The sequence below is a fragment of the Corvus moneduloides genome, chromosome Z (genome assembly GCF_009650955.1).
Source record: "Corvus moneduloides isolate bCorMon1 chromosome Z, bCorMon1.pri, whole genome shotgun sequence".
NCBI classification, from domain to species: domain Eukaryota; kingdom Metazoa; phylum Chordata; class Aves; order Passeriformes; family Corvidae; genus Corvus; species Corvus moneduloides.
In genome coordinates this window covers 13,452,595-13,469,408 of record NC_045511.1, presented here as the reverse complement: position 1 = coordinate 13,469,408, position 16,814 = coordinate 13,452,595, and the positions used below count along the sequence as shown (strand labels likewise).

General features: G+C 41.5%; 1 protein-coding gene across 14 annotated transcripts in view; it reads right to left on the bottom strand.

The window, feature by feature from the left end:
* Positions 1-16,814, bottom strand: part of PRLR (prolactin receptor) — a 154,869-nt gene that overhangs the window by 57,000 nt on the left and 81,055 nt on the right. For 13 of the 14 annotated variants that reach the window (XM_032095366.1, XM_032095365.1, XM_032095368.1 and 10 more), the window contains one exon: positions 12,176-12,266. The exons of the other annotated variant lie outside the window; for it this stretch is intronic. The gene's annotated coding sequence lies outside the window, so the exon portion shown is untranslated. The remainder of the gene's footprint in view (positions 1-12,175; positions 12,267-16,814) is intronic. 14 annotated transcript variants of the gene reach the window in all.

The window sequence follows — 16,814 nt, the reverse complement described above, 5'->3', positions numbered from 1 at the left end:
TCCTCACCACTAAATTGGACCAGGGGGAATTGGGGAAGGAGGGGTTGTGGTCAATACACACTAGTTCATCTCTGTTACTCCTTCCTTCCTGTGTTTTTCCCCTGTACTGTTCCCCTGCTCTAGCATAGGTTCTGCCCTAGCACTGCAGTCCCTCAAGACCTGCTCCAGTGTGGTTCCTTCAGGAAAAGCCAACCTGTGGCAGCACAGGTCTCTCCTCTGGCTGCTGTGTGGGTATCTGTCCCAACACAGTCCCTCCGACAAGATGCAAAAGAACACTTGCTCTGATGCCCAAAGCGCCTCCTCCCTTCTTCTCACATGCTGGTGCTCACACTGCTGTTTTCCCATGGTTTTTTTCCATTACTCCTCATGCTGCCATGCAATGTTTTACCCTCTCTTAAATATGCTTTCACAGAGGTGCCACCAGCTTGGCTGATGGGCTCAGTGGTGTCCTACAGTGGGGCTGTTGTGGAGCCAGCTGGAACCAGCTGCATTTGGCACAGGGCAGTCCTGGACCACTTCTCACAGAAGCCACCCCTGATGCTGACACCTGGACACCTACACCATCCTCTGGCTTTTGGGATGTGAAGGCAGTAAAGTCTGTGCTGGCTTTCTGGCTCTATCTCTTTTCTGTTTGTAACTATGAAAATATGGGTATGAGGAGGAAGATGAAAAAGGTTTGCTAGGGGTGAAGAGTAGACTTAAAGTCTCAAGACTAGGTAAAAGCCAAGGCAAGAACAGTCATGGTGCTGCAAAACTGAAGCATGATCTTTTCCTCATAGACTCCTGGCTTTGTAACCGAAGTTAGTCTGAGGCTTGGCAACAGCTTAGATGTGGGCCAGGAGACACAAACAGCCAGGGCCATTGCTCTTTGCTGTCCTTTCACAGACTGCAAAACATTCACCTGCTTTCCAGTATTTTATTCAGGCTTGTGCCAACCTGATTTTATGGATAATATCAGTAGGCCTCAAATGATCTGACAGTGCAACCAGGAAACTGTTAAGAAGCTGCCATCAGAATATGGGGTCATTCCCTATCAGAGCAGAGCTGAGCACATGCAGTAACAATCGAGGTCAGAACATTAACTTCTTGACTGTAAACCTTTGCATGGGAACAAGCTAGCATCACAGCCTACAGGAAGACTCTGAAGTCCTGAAATATGTGAATCACACTGCTTCATGGAGTATATAATAAAGCTGAACACCAACTGTTCAGATCAGCTTGTAAATTACCAGATTATGACACTATGTTGTCAGGACTTCTCCAGAGAACAGCTATAGTTATGTATTTCTTAACAAAATTTCTGGCACAGCTGGTAATGGTCCCTCTGTGGAAAAAGGAGTGATGCTACGACAGCAATGATCACAGAAATGCAGAGCTAGTGGATGAACTTGAGCAGGATTGGTACAGGAAAGTCTACAGGGTCAGAGTTTGCCAGTGGTAAAATATCTCCAAATCTTTAATGAGTACCTTGTAGTAAAATGATGCCGATTGACTTCTGGGTCAGTAGGAACACCCAGAAACATCTCTAAAAAGACAGACTAGCTAATTCAGAATGCATGAAATAAGGCCCAGAAGGACCTTTCACATTCCCAAATTAATACTCCATTACTAATATTCCAACACCTGAAAAATTGTGTGGTGTATCTGCAGATGTTATTAGGTTCCCCAAAACAGTGTGCTCAAGTACAGGAGGAGACTGAATCCAAGGAAATGTTCTTTCCTTGACTCAAGTCTTTCCATGGCTTTCCATGGCTTCAGCTTTTCCTCTTAAGCACTGGGACAGCATCGGCATGCTCTGAAAGCAATGGTTCTTAGATTGCCTCCTCCTAAAAAGTCCATTTACACACTCCCTTTCCCTAAGCCCTGTCATTCCCTGAGAGCAAGTGAAGGCCTCAACTTCTCTCAGACAACACTTCAGGACCTGCAACTGCTCCAATGAGAACACCACCTGACAAGTATACCCTCCCCTTTCCTTAATCCAAAAAAGGTTTTTTTCTTTAGTGCTCTTTTTTCTTATTTAATTCCAAGACCTAACTACACAAGTGTGTCACTCTGGCAGAATCTTTGAAGTGCATTGTTATAGAGAAAGCAAAATCCTCCAAAGCTTTGTTGAAAGATGTTGAGACACTTGATTGTCTTCAGGTTTACTCTTCTCACAGTTCCTTTAAAGCTTGATGAATGCACACAGTAAATTCACAAAACCCAATCTGTAATAATTGCATTTCACAGGCATAAGTGTATGCAGTCTTCATAAAGTCAGTACATTCTTCCCAGATCATTGTTCAACAGCCCTCTATATACCACCCTCTTTTCCTGACCCAATGAAATTAAAAACTGGGACAACTCATACTTACACACAGAAAAGAGGAACAGCTGCAGACATGGCAAGGGTTGCTGATCATAGATCATCCTGTTCCAACCCTCTGCCATGGGCAGGGACACCTTCCACTAGACCAGGTTACTCAAAGCCCCATCCAAACTGGCCTTGAACATTGCCACTGATGGGGCATCCACAACTTCTCTGGGCAACCTGTGCCAGTGTTTCACTGTCTTCACAATAAAGAAGTTCTTCTCATATGTAATCCAAAGCAACCCTCTCTCAGTTTGAAGCCATTCTTCCTTGTCCTGTCACTACAGACACTTGTGAAAAGTCCTTCTCCAGCTTCCTTATAGCCCCTTTATGTACTGAAATATTCTATCAGGTCTCTCTGGAGCCTTCTCTTCTCCCAGCTGAAAAACCTCAACTCTTTCAGCTTGTCTTCATAAGAGTGGTTCCATCCCCCTAAATATCTTGGTGGCCTCCTCTGGACTCACCCCAGCAGGTCCCTGTCCCTGCTGTGCTGGGACCCCAGAGCTGGATGCAGCGCTCCAGGTGGGTCTCAGCAGAGCGGAGCAGAGGGGCACAATCCCCTCCCTCCCCTGCTGCCCACGGGGCTCTGGATGCAGCCCAGGACACGTTTGGCTCTCTGGGCTGTGAGTGCCATGGCCGGGGCATGTCCAGCCTCTCACCCACAGCACCCCCAAGTCCTGCTGGGCAGGGCTGCCCAAATTCATTCTCCACCCAGCCTGTACTTGTGCTTGGCATTTTCCCAACGCAGGTGCAGGACCTTGCACTTGGCCTTGTTGAACTTCATGAGGTTCTCACAGTCCCACCTCTCCAGCCTGTCCAGATCCCTCTGGATGGCATCCCTGCCCTCCAGAGTGTGACTGCACCTCCCAGCGCAGTGTCATCAGCGAAACTGCTGAGGGTGCCCTCAGTCCCCCTGTCCACGTCACCAGCAAAGATGTTGAACATTGCTGGTCCAAACACTGACCCCTGAAGGACACCACTTGTCACTGGTCTCCATTTGGATATTGAGCTGTTGATCCTGCCAACTCCTTATCCACCAAATGGTCCGTCTACCAAATCCATGTCTCTCCAGTTCGGAGACAAGGATGTTGTGGGGGACAGTGTCAAATGCTTTGCACAACTCCAGGTAGATGATGTTTTGCCAGTCACTCTTCCCTTACCCACCAACATTATAACCCCATTGTAGAAGGCCACCAAATTAATCAGGTGTGATTTGCCTTTAGTGAAGCCTTGCTGGCTGTCACCGATCCCCTCCATACTTTCCATGCACTTTAGCACAACTTACAGGAGGATCTGCTCCATGATTTTGCTGGCCACTGAGGTGAGACTGGCTGGCCTGTAGTTTCCCTTTTTTGACCCCTTTGCGTTATGCTTATCTTTTTTTCCAGTCAGTGGGAATTTAACTGAACTGTCTCAACTTCTCCAATTTGGTGGTTAATGGCTTAGACACTTCATCTGCCAGTTCCCTCAGGACCCACAGATGCATCTCCTCAGGCCCCATGGACTTGTGCACCTTCAGGTTCCTTAGATGTTCTTGAACCCCATCTTCTTCTACAGCACATGGTTCTTCATTCTCCCAGTCCCTGCCTTTGCCTTTTGCAGCCTGTGTGGTGTGGCTAGAACACTTGCTCCTGACTCAGGCAAAAATGGTCATGAGTACCATGATAAGGTCGTGTCAAATCTGATTGTCAATTGAGAAGAACAATTTAGAGGCAGCTATCAACAGGTATTTGCAATTGGTTTAGAAAGGCTATATAAAGATTATGAAAGATGATTTGATCCTAACTGACAAAAGCAAAATCAAAGACTTTGTACTTCAAAGTGAGAAGTTATTTCATCACTGTAGAATGGGGTGAGTTGAGTCAGACAACGAGAGATGATGATCAAAACCCTTTGATTCTTACTTACTTCTTACTTACTCTGAGGGGGAAGAGGAACAGAGAGAAAATTGCATAAAAACACTTAGAGATTAGTATACCTCTAATTAGAGGTGTTCCTATGGAAATGGAGGCAGTCATCTTCATCACATTCAGGTCTTCTAAATTTAAGTCTTGCAGGAATCTTACAAAATCGAGACTATCAAGTTACCTTTGCCCATATATTCAAATCTCATGTACAGAGACAGTGAATTTGAAGAAAAAAGTATATTTTCATCCTTAGAAGCATTACAAAAAAGTGAACCTATGATATAAATTTCATTTAAAATGTCTGATAGACTTAAAGCAGCCACTACTAATCTTGTCTTACTGCTCTACCTCTAGCAGCTAACATAATTTTAGATTGGATCTGAGTGAGAATTCTTTTGAATTACACACATTCACATATTACTTATTAAATATGATCTAGTAAGAGACACATAGTTTATAAACTTTAAAAGATTATGAAACCTTACAAATATGTCTTCCTTATAGACATATTTTTATTTTATTCCTGTGTAACAGAAAAATTAGGTGTTTTCTGATTGCAGTGAAAAAGGATCTATCACCTATACTTGTAGTCTGAAAAGAATGACTCAAGTATGACCTTTTTGTTCTCCCATCACCATCTAGCCTTGGCTGACTTGCAGGATATTGGAACAGAACATTGTTCTGGAATCAATCTTACTGACTCAGGATGGCAGGCACCATGAAGTAAGAATTACATCAGGGATATTCTCTAAAACTAGGTCAAGACTGTTGATGGAGAGGCACAATTATTTACTAAGTGACGATACTGGGATTTTAAAACTTTGCTCTTTTTCAATGTGGACCAAATACAGTTTTAATACATTAAAGCAGAATAAATATAAGAAAATCTTTTGTAAAATTAAGTCAACAGAGAGCTCTGATCACCCAAAGACATTTCTAAAGACCAAGTATATTATTTCAATTTACTTAAGAGAATAATTCCACTGTGTTATGATGACAAGTACTTTCTTTTGAAAGGCCAGAACATTTTAAATGTAAGCTTGTTTTAGACCACATATTTCTTTAAATATCATAATACATTGTGCATCGTTGGTTAACCATGTAATAACCATGTATGTGCTAATTGAGTGAAAGATAGAACAGGAATTTATCAACCTTTGTGTTTGTGAGAGACTGAAATGGTTAATGGCTAAAACATTGCTAAAATCATTTGCAAACTGCAAAGCAGCTCTTTATCTGCGACCACTGAAGCCCACTCTTTCCCAGATACACCTACTAAGTGGACTTTGGACCTGAGATAAGATAAAGGGAGTGTACTACTGTCCAATCAGCCCAGGGCTGAGGAGAAGAGGGTATCCACAAGTGATACTGTGCAAAGTAACCACCCCGGTAGAGAGGGCAGCACAGCCCACCTCAGGCTACAGCTGGGTGTTGAATGAGACACAGAAAGAGGCAAACCCTGTGAAGTGGGCCTGTCTCTTTGTCCTTACTCAAGGGAACTCAACTGTGATAACTCCCCTGCCAGGGAAGTACCAGGACACTGTAGCGTAAAGGTATTGATCTCTGCTGATGGGCCATGATGGACTCAACTGTGCTGACATCATAGGCACTGTAACATCTTAGAAGGTGTCAAAGACTCCCAAAGTGTCCCATGACCCAGAACATTATATCCCTCAAGTGTGAAACTCCCTGCCCCAGAGGAGGTACGTGGGTGTTCTCACCTGAACCCGAGCAGATATAAACCCAGTAGATTTTGTGTTCTGTGGATTTTTCTTGGAATTACTCCCACCACCCAACAAATCCAGTCTGCAATCATCCCTGGCAAGACTGCGACAAACAGATACAGAAATTGCAACAACCAAGACTTGTTGCGAGGCCTTCAGGTGGTGAGATCATCTACTCGTATTCTTTCCTTCTCTTTCTTTTCCATATATGTTTTCTTAAGTGGTATTTTTATGCTTTTATGTTATCATATTACTATAGGTAGTAATAACCAAAAGGGTACATCCCTACCTTCAATTGCAAGCAAATTGTTCTAAAATAAATCCTACATGTTTATTATAAACCGATCTAATAAACCACTCTAATCTGCCCCAAGGGATCTATCAGCAAGAAGCTGGGTTACTCTCCTTTATGTGGGTGGGTCGTAACAGTGATCTCTTTTTTCATACATGTGGGGTTTTTTAAAGGCTTTATGAATCTGAAAGAGAACCACAGTCCCTTATGAACACATGTAAATACTGTGGTGTTTGTTTATGGCTGGTAAATAAATATGTGAAAGGGAGATCCTGGATCCTATGGCCCAGCTGTTCCACTCCTGGCTGATGCACAGCAAAGAACAAGACTGCTCACTTTGAATACACAGAACAACCCATCTATGGGAACTTTCTATCAACTGTGTGGGAAAGGAGCTACCGTAAATGATGCTGTGGGTAAATTCAACTGTAGGTGACTATCTTTCTCCAAACACACCATCCTCTTCTGGATGAAAGCAAACATTGTTTAGAGTTACTGTACTGTTTACTTCTCTACACTATGGAGAAGAGAAAATGCAGATACTGTAGGTACTGGAGGATAAAATGTACTGCAGACTCTGTCCCCTGACCCATCAAAACTTTTCCTCACTACAGTTCTAGCTCTGAGCTAATGGGTGTTCTGTGAAAGCTTCCAGAGCTCCGAGCACTCCCTTTCTCCCTTCCCCCTAGATGGGCTGTTGGGTGCCTGAGCTCAGGCTCAGCTTCAGTAAGGGTCTAAGGGCCCAGCTTTGAAAACAGATCTTCCAGAATAATCTCCTGAGAAGTGTCCATGGGTGGTCTCTCCCATTTCTCTCTGCAGTGGCTATAAACCAAGGCCTCATTCTGGCTCACCTGTGCTGCGCCAGGTGCCCCATTAATCTGGATTCTGACCCTTCAACTTGAGCTCCCAGCTTGATCCCTGGTGTGCCTCATTTCTATGGATTGTCTGGCTGTCTGGCATCATGGCTGAACCTGGCTACTGTCACTAGGCTTATTTGGGCACTGTGGGCTGTGCCCTGACACAAATTATGAACTGACACCATGACAAACTTTTGTCTCCAGCTAGTTCCTTTCTGGGCAGCCTATTTTGTGTTTGAGACTACAAACTACATTCTTGACAATGTGGAAGAGTGGATAAATGAAATGGGGGTTTCCCTTCCCTCACACACCTTGCTCCTGGACATGTGCTCCCACTTCTCCGTGTGCCAGCTGAGATCCACACCGACAAACTACCTTGGCAAAGGACTTCTGTCAGTCTAACAAGTTAAATCAGCTTCATAAGAGGTACAGTGAACACCAAAGATGGTGCAAAGGTGATAGCTCACAGGTAGGTAGGAATAAAGAAGTGGAGGGAGGAGTGGGTGAACCTCCCTTTTACAGAAGCATTTGCTAGCTGAACTCAGTCACAGTGTCAAACCCAGCAAATTATATGACTGATCACTCTGAATTCAAACTGTGCTCTGCTACATTTCTCTGAGGGTTTATGAATGGAGACAGCAGACAATACAGAAGAAGTAGCTCAGCTTCTTGAATATAATACATAATTGTGTTTGTTCTCACCAGGCTGCCCACTTAAATAAGCCACTAGCTTTAGTATTTTAGTAAAGCAAAAGCAAAGTCTACACACAGAAGGAAGGGAAAACAAGCAGATTAATTCTGTACTTCCCATCAGAAGGTGATGTCCAGCTACCTTCTAGGAAGCAGGTCCTCACTATACATGGAGGTTTCTCTGGAAGATAAATGCTTTAACAATTATTGTTCCCTCCTCTTCTCCTTTTCCTTAGCTTTATTGCCAAGCAGAAAACACTGTATAGAATATCTCCTTGGTTAGCATGGTTCAGGGGTCCTGTCTGTGTCCTCTCCCAAGCTCTTGGCCATGCCCAGAATGTGGAGGGGGAATGTTGGAGAAATAGCCTTGATGCTGAGTGAGGCTGCCCAGTGGTAGCCTAAACACCAATGTGTTACCAGCACCTTTCTAGCTACCAATACACAACACAGCACTGTGAGGGCTGCTATGGGGAAAGTCACCCAAGCCAACCCTTCCTGAACTTGCCAATGCCAAAAAAATGTCAAATGGAACTCTGCAGAAGCCAGGCAAGCTGCCTGTCCCACTGAAGTATAGGATATTGCTATGCTGGATGATTAATGCTTATACAGTTCTCCTTATGGAAAAAAGATTATTACTCAAGGGATCCAAGAGTTCTGTGGGAAGCGTGTAAACCCCAGAAGTGTTTATGTAATCACTACTCCCCCTTGAGTGCACACTGCAAATTTCCACTGTTTTGGACATGGTCAGGAATGTTGCTGGATGCCTGATTAAAAGAACGGGATAAGAAACTAAGAGAATAATGTGAAAAGCCCATCTCCATTGCACAGATCTGGGTTGCAGAAAATATATATATATGTATATATAACATTTCTTCTTCATAACCCTCTATTTATTTCGGCAGTGAGACAGGCACATTCTCTAAACAAAGCTCCCAAAACATTTAGCACGGGTTAACGCATGGAAGAAAAGCAATAGTGCATAAAAAGGAAAGTGCAAGTTCAAGGCAATTGCGCCACTTATCAGTGTGGTAACCTGTACCGACCTGAGCAAGAGGTCAACCAAACAGGGCTTTAGAAACTCAGCAACAGTTATCCCTAACATGGCCAATGCTGACTAAAAAGGGGTATCTGAAAGGTGATTATAACCCTGTGCCTTTTCCCTTTCCTCACTTTTTTTCCCAAGGATCCCCCCTCGCTTGCATACACGTTGGTAAATGCAGTCAAGAAAGCAGCAGGAACACTGGCCAGACCTGTCCTGCAGGTGTTGCCCAGCCACTGTAGCAGCAGGAAGTGCTTGAGGGCATCGCAGCCTCCCCAGCTGCCAGAAACTATCTTCTTCCCACAACAGGCAGCACCTTAACTTCACAAAACTATAGTTCAGCCTTTCATATTTTTTCCTGATGCGTCAAAGGCTCTAAAGTGAGATAATCTAATACTCCTGCATACAAGAATCATCTCTGACCACTGCCTAAACCTGCAATGAAAGTATGTGCTAAGGCAACCAAAATAATAGCTGAACCACACAATTACAAAGAGCTGACACTGGCATCATGGTTCAGTCCTCAAAAAATTTTTTTTTGAGTTAAGGTAGATCTGTAGTATCTGTGATTTGTCATCCACAGGCTTCTCTGTAGATCCACCCTCACAGAGACAACAACTGGGAGCAGCTGCTGGACAAAAGCACCCGAGTCACCCAAATCACCTGCTATTATGAATAATCATATTGCATAAGCTTCTTAATTAGCTACTCAAGAATTTTTTTAAGCAGCTATTTCTTTGGCTCTGACTGTTGTTACTGGGAAGTGATCTGGTCTCTAATTCCTTTAATGGAAAAGAATAATCTTCCTATTTTTCCCTAAAACTTATTCTCTGTTTTACGTCTGCTTGTTTATAGTTCACATCAGAGTTTTACATCTTCATTTCTTCTCTGTCTTTAGTGTTACAGCCTTCTCCTGGCATTCTTTCTGCCCTCTACGACATGTTATGGAGAGATACAATACCCCCTTATAGATGGCAGACAATTGGATGGATGGGGCTTTGATATTCCTGCCCATGGTACAGAGGATTGGTGATCTTAAAAGGTCCCTTTCCACACCAACCATTCTATGATTTTGTCCCTTGTATTTCTTGCTAGGCTAAAAAAGATTATTTTTGTGATATTTTCTTGTAAGAAAAGCTACTTCAATACCAAGAATAGAAGCTTTCTTTGCACCTGATCAAATTTGAATTCATGTTCCTTGAATGAGAATGAGCAGAACTTCACAAATTACTTTGACATTTTCACTAAAACTTTGAATAGCATCATTAACACTCTTCTAATTCCACTAGAAATAATTCAGCTACATCAGGCAGACACTCCTAGACCTGTGCATGTCAAAGTAATTAGTCTGTTTTTCCAACTAATGAGCTGCTGGCTGAAACAGTAATTTTTGTTATTAGTCCAGTCTCAGTCATTGATTCAAACAAATATTAAAGATTCAGATCCAGCACTTATCCTGAGGAATTCCAGAGCTAACCCTCTCCTACACAAGAGCTTTCCTTTCATTGCTAGTGTTATTATGTACGGAGAGACAGTCCTACAAATGTTTTCTAAATCCCACTTCTCAATTTTGTAGTTTCCTATCTATTAAGGAAAGGTGTTTTACTGAAGATGGATGAGATTTACTGCACTTCTGGATAGACAGCTATCAGTCTAGCTCACATTGCTTCAACACTTCATTCTACTCAGAGCTGTTTTGAAGTTCCCCATATTTTCTAAATTTCTCTAGCCACTACAAAGCTGTCTGCTTAATTCTCTCCAACACCTCCTTTAATATATATTTTATGTACACAACATTCTTGAGTCATCTTGTAATATCTGAGAAAAGATTTTATCCTTACATGCTCTGTTTTTGTATAACACTTCCATACAATTATGTGATGGAGATTCCCCATTACCCAACATTAGTAGACGACTTCGGAACTCACCAAATCATCTGTGAAAAGAAATCTTGTGCAAAAACCTTGAAAAATACAGACTGCAAGTAATTAATAACTGTGCAAACCAATGCTGGAGAAAAGTTAAACATCTACTAAAAACTGTATGCTTTTATGAAATGAAAAACAATGTTGAAACCAAACTCAGTGTGTTGCTGTGTGTTAGCAATTTGGGGCATTGTTCTAAGATCTGTAGGCAGTATATTTTGTATTAGCAGCCTGGCTTTCTGTCACAGTGTCTACAACACTCTTGGTTTTGTGGTTCTCAGATCTCATATTGTCTTACAAAAGCTGGCTTTAGCCCAGATGTTTATCAACTCATCATTTCAGCTCCTTCAAAAATCTTCCTCAATTTTAAAAGCAAATGTTTGGGTTTTTTTTTTAAAATTGAAATATCTGATTTTTCACATAAAGATTCAAGTTATATACTCGGGTTTGTTTCTTCTGTTCAAGGAATAAAATCCTCACAAAACCCACAAAGTTATATACATTTACATCAAAATGACAATGCCAAGCCAACACACACAGCTTTTTTGAGAACAGGTTATTGTAAAAAAATAGCTTTTTATCTGGTGATAGTAGTTTCTAAAGAAATACGAAGTTTTCAGATGGCCTTTCCGGTTTTGTTTGTTCAACTTCATTACATAAACCTGAGGGAAATACTTAGAAAGAAATTGCCTACAAAGATTTAGTCCTGTGTTTACCTGAAAGAAAAAAAAACAAATAATAAAATAGCAAAATAACACATCCTGTTCAAACCCACAGGGAATTCCATTATATCGAACAAAATTTACTTGCAAATAATTTAAGTGGACTTGACCTAAATCTGCTTATTAACAAAGTCTGAAGTGTTTTTGCAAGAGTTTCCACTGAAGTCTTTCCTTTCAACTCGGTGTTTCTTTTCAATAAACGCAAAACCTAGTGGATACTTACTAACATCTAGGTTGTTTATTCCAATACTCAAATAATTACCTGCCTCACAGTTTAATTTAAAACATGAGAAATTAATTTTCTTGGGGTAATGCTCCATTTAAAACTAATTTCCAAGATTATACAAATTTTTGGTAATAGCATGATACAGAAATATTTTGTAACTCTAGGCTAATATGAATTTCATGTCAGCAGTAGTTTGCCCACAGCTTAAGTTTCTAATGGGGTACTCACAGTAGGGCTCTATCCAATAACTCCACATACCCTGGTTCCTATTACGTAAGCAAATCCCAAGTTATTTCCAGACACAAAGTTCAAGGACAAAAGGAAAAACATCGGAACATGCAGTACCATTTGCACATTTGAGGCTAATACATTTCATGCACTTAATCAAGTAACTCAAGATAATCTGTTTCATCCACAGAAAAGTCAGAAGTAACTGATTTTACCACGGTCTCTTCTGAGGCAGTCTCCACTGATTTCAGAAACCTTCTTTGATTCCAAATCTCCTGGCTGAAGTGCAGTGTTGTGGCTTTCCCCCTGTCAATTGGCACAAAGAATATGCCATGTGAGTAGTCAGCCTGTGCCCTTCTTTTCCCTATGGATGCCTACCATGCAGTCCTTATCATCATCCCTGTTAACCCATCTGGCGGGGAGAATCATGCTCAGCACTGAAAGGGTGTTGCTATCCTGGAAGCTGCTCATTTTCTCAGCAGTTCTGAGTCAGTGATAGTCTCCTCTCTGTAAAGATTACCTTCATTACTCACTACTTTCTACCTACTGGTTTGTATGTAACCAGGGGCTTCATCTCCTGTACAAAGACCTCTAAGCCATGGTGTGACCCAAACTACCACACAGGATTACCTCCTTCCCACCTTTATTTACCTTCATGACAATTGTTGGCCAGTTAACTCCGTGTGATTTTGTTTTCTCTTTCATCTTGAAGATTTAACCAGGCAGAGGCAAAAGTAGTACTGCTCTTTCCAGTGATCTTTTGGGAACACCTCTAAGAAACCCTATAGTCTTTGGAGATTCACTGTGTATTTTTTCTGAACTTAACATCATTAATGTAACTCAAAACTTCAAGAACCATTACAAAGAGATAGTGCTTTGGGATTTAAAGTGGTCCCTATAGCTTAAGAAGAGCTTTAGTATTCTTTTCCAATCTGTATTTGTTACGGTTTAACAAAATCAAATTGAGACACAACCAATGTAATCTAAATTTCAGGTCTTCTGCGTTAGATACTGTAGCCTATTCTGATCCAGAAAAGCCTGATTCCGCCAAAAAAACAACTGGCTTGTCTCTGTTCTTACACTGAACTCAAAAGAACTACACCTTCATCTAATGCTTCTGCTTGCTAGATCATGTCCAATTTTTGTGGGAGCTGAGAGGACTAGAGAATGTAATCCAGAAACAACAATATATTTGAAACCACTCAAGGATGCAGACAAGACGAAACTTTACTAGTACTGGGCCCTCTTAAAAGCTTGTGAAAAGCCATTTCTTCTACTAAAAAAATCGTAAATATACTTAGATTAAGAAGAAAATCAGTTATTTCTTATAAAAATGCCCAGTGGAAAATTTTAGGAACAACCAAAAATCTTCAGATTAGAATGATTTTTCGTTTTATTTTTCTCTATAACTAGAACAAGATCAGACCTCAGAGCTAGCCTGTAAGGGTCATCATGATATGTCTTTTTTTAAAGAACAATGCAGTTGTTTAAATATCCATTCATCTGACCAAATTTACTTTTGACTTCTGGTCAGTGGTAACAGTCTCAGGATATTTTTAAGCTTTAGAAATTGAGGATTATGTAAGTTAATAGTTTTCTAGCAGAAAGCATACTTGTAAATCAGTATTATTTTGGTATGTCTTCAGGGGATCTCTATGTTCAGCTCTAACTGGACTTTTGAACAAACTGCACTTTTCCTGCACCTGCAATCTTCATTTTTTGCTGGCATGGTGGTTTACTGTACCATGTACCTTGCCTGTGGCATTCTCCAACTAGCTACACAAAGATACAGCCTCTGCCTGACTTTAAAATTTACACAGAGAAACACAGTCTGTGTATTTTTTAACTCTGGCCATCTATTTTAGGCAACACAGAAGAGAGCTTCAGTGCAAGTCATGGCATTTGATTTCAGTTTATGTGTTACAGGGTAAGGTATTTGCTTTGTAAAATGCCCCAGAATGTTTGCATTAAGAGAGCCTCTCTAATGAAAAAATATGACTAAGTTCTTGAGGCAAATCCCTTCAGCACAGCTGGGGACCAAGGCAACGGGGAAACAAAAGGCGGAGAGGGGCACGCGCGTCATCTGCCCCACGTGGAACAGTGCGCTTGGCAGGCTGGTGGCTGCTGCCCTGCATTGTGCTCATGTCCCAACCACTGGGAAACGCTCATGCAGGGTTTGGGCCCTCAACCAAAGCTGAGAGCTAACCCTTATGCTGCTCTGCAGCTGAGCAGGACTGCGCTGCCAGATCTGCAGCCCATCCTGCCAGCCAGGACCTGGGCCTGGCTCTCAGGGAGCATGGAAAGCCAGCCTCCCGCCAAGATAAACATGGGAGGCTTCCCAGGGGGAAAGCAGCAGAACTGAGGAGACCAGAGGGAGATTTTAATCTATCAGTTCTGTATCAAACCTGATGAAACTTTTCTTAGCATGACACTGATTTACTAAAATGTTTCTCACTTCAGCTTAATCCACACCAGTGCCTATAGCAGGAGGATGTGAACTGGAAGGAAAAGGAAATGACTAACTCATTAAAATTATGCAGCTGAAATAAAGAAATTAATAAATGGCAACAAACTCCTTAATTTGTTGATTTAATCTCTTTTAATTTTTCCCATGAACCAGTTAATAAGGCAGTTAATGAGCTGCCATTCATCATTGGATACTGAGCGATCCACATTCAAGAGGCTGATTAAACAATATAGGTGCTTATTTCATTCTGGCAGCACAACAGGATTGAGATTATTAGTTAGGAAAGAGATCAGACATTTTGAGCAGAGGAGAGGCAATCATTCTAGTTATACCAGTCTGAAGCTATTCTCATAAAAATATAATATTAACTTTTTCCTTATTTGGATTAGAACAAAGTTAAAACACCTAAAGCATGATATGAGGTATAAACCAAAATAGGGCACAGGTTTTCAACATTCAGAATTACTCCAACTCTAAAACAGAAGGGGGTCAACACAGCAAATGGACATCCACCTTCAAAAGAAATTTCTCTCTACAGACAGTGATTGCTAGAATAAAGTTCAGCCTACTCATAAATTACAGATGTCAACCCATGGGAAAAAAAAGTTCCTATTTTGGAGTAGGGGGTGATTTTGTTCTAGTCTTTTTTGGTGGTGCTGAACAGTAAAGTCAGTTTATACAGTACGGTTCTTAAACTAATTTCAGCAGTCCTGACCAATAAACTCCAGATATTTTTACTTCTCTTAGCATCATTTCCTGTACTCCCATGAATCCGCAAAGAATCAGCTCAAGGAACTAAAACTAATTGCTTTTCTTTTTGCAGAGCTAATTATTTTCGTTGGTTTTTTATCTCCTTGAACAAATCAGATTAATATCAGTCAAAGAACAAGACTGGAAGTGGAGATGGTTTGAATTCTTATGCAATAACAATTAAATCCACTTTGTTTCAGGCAAACGCTAAAGATAATCCCTGTGAAGTTTTGGTTCAGCTATGAGGATGTAGCTAAAAGGTAAAAATGTCAAAGCCAATGAAAAACTAGTTTTTTACTGCCTGCTATCAAAGTACTATTAAAATATGTCTCTTCAAACAGAAAATTGATTGTTTATATCCATTAAGGCTGTCCCTACATAGTGAGTGACCTGTTGAACTTAGTAAGCAGCAGTCTCTTGACAGCAACGAGCTGAAAAGCAAAACAAGAGTGGAAATACAGTAAAAACATTTTTCAGGTACTCATGAGTATTGGTTATTACCTGCAACAATAATCCCTCATGCCTCTTTGAATGAAAACAGCTGATGCTATAAATCCCAGTGCAACTGTGATGACATAACCAGACTTCCATGGATTTACTAGACAAGAGTCGTAAAAAGCATCCATCACATAACTGAAGAGCTTCTAAGCCTGGATGACCTTTGGCTCAGCTATCTGAATCACAGAAGTTAGCCACACACTCCTCCTTGAGACGGGAAAACATAGATGTTATTTGAGGGAATCATAGAGAGATTTTGCTGTGAGTATTCAAATCAGCTAAAGACATAAAGAGAAACTTTTATCAAGTAGCTGAAAGGATCCCCACGCAATGGGATAACAAGACAAAAGTCTGAGAAGAAAAAAATTGGGAACATGGTGTTGATTCTTAAGCTATGGCTACTGGTCTTCCCATAGTCAGAAAAAGAAAGTTTTAAGGCCAGGTGGAAAAAATTTCAGGGGGGACAAAGTCCTACAGATCCAGTAAAAATTATCTTCTATTTGTAGAATCTAGCCCATACACTCTACACTGTCTTTGGATGCATAGTCCACATAAAGTTGTGATTCCTCATACGTAGAAAATTAAAATTTCAGGTTTGTGTTAAGCACTATCCACTATCAGTGGTCAGAACTGAGCAGCAGCTCCCCAGCAACAGGGTCACAGTCCTCAATGCAGACACTGTTTACACAAGGAGTGTAGGTTACAGTGACCTCTCTTCCAAATGCTAGAGGTTTAATTCTACAACACAATGATGAACACCAATACAGCTGTTTAGCTGGCCCTGCACTACAGGGCCAGGAAAAGGGAGGAAAAAAGTTGCTTTCCTCCTCCTTCTGGAGCATTCCAGAGTCCTGGTCTGAGCTTGTAAATTAATTTTTACATGAGTCAGGAAAGAGCAATCACGTCACCATTCCTTTGCTTCCAGGATCCACTCAGCAGTGACGGAGAAGGGCAATGGAGCTGGGGAAGGGTCTGGAGCACATGTCCTATCAGGACCAGCTGCGGGAGCTGGAGGTAGCAGTTTGGAGAAGAAGAGGCCCAGGGGAGACCTTATGACTCTCTACAGCTCCCTGAAAGGAGGGTGTATCCACGTGGGGGTCAGCATCATCAACCAGGCAGCTGGTGGCAGGACAAGAGGA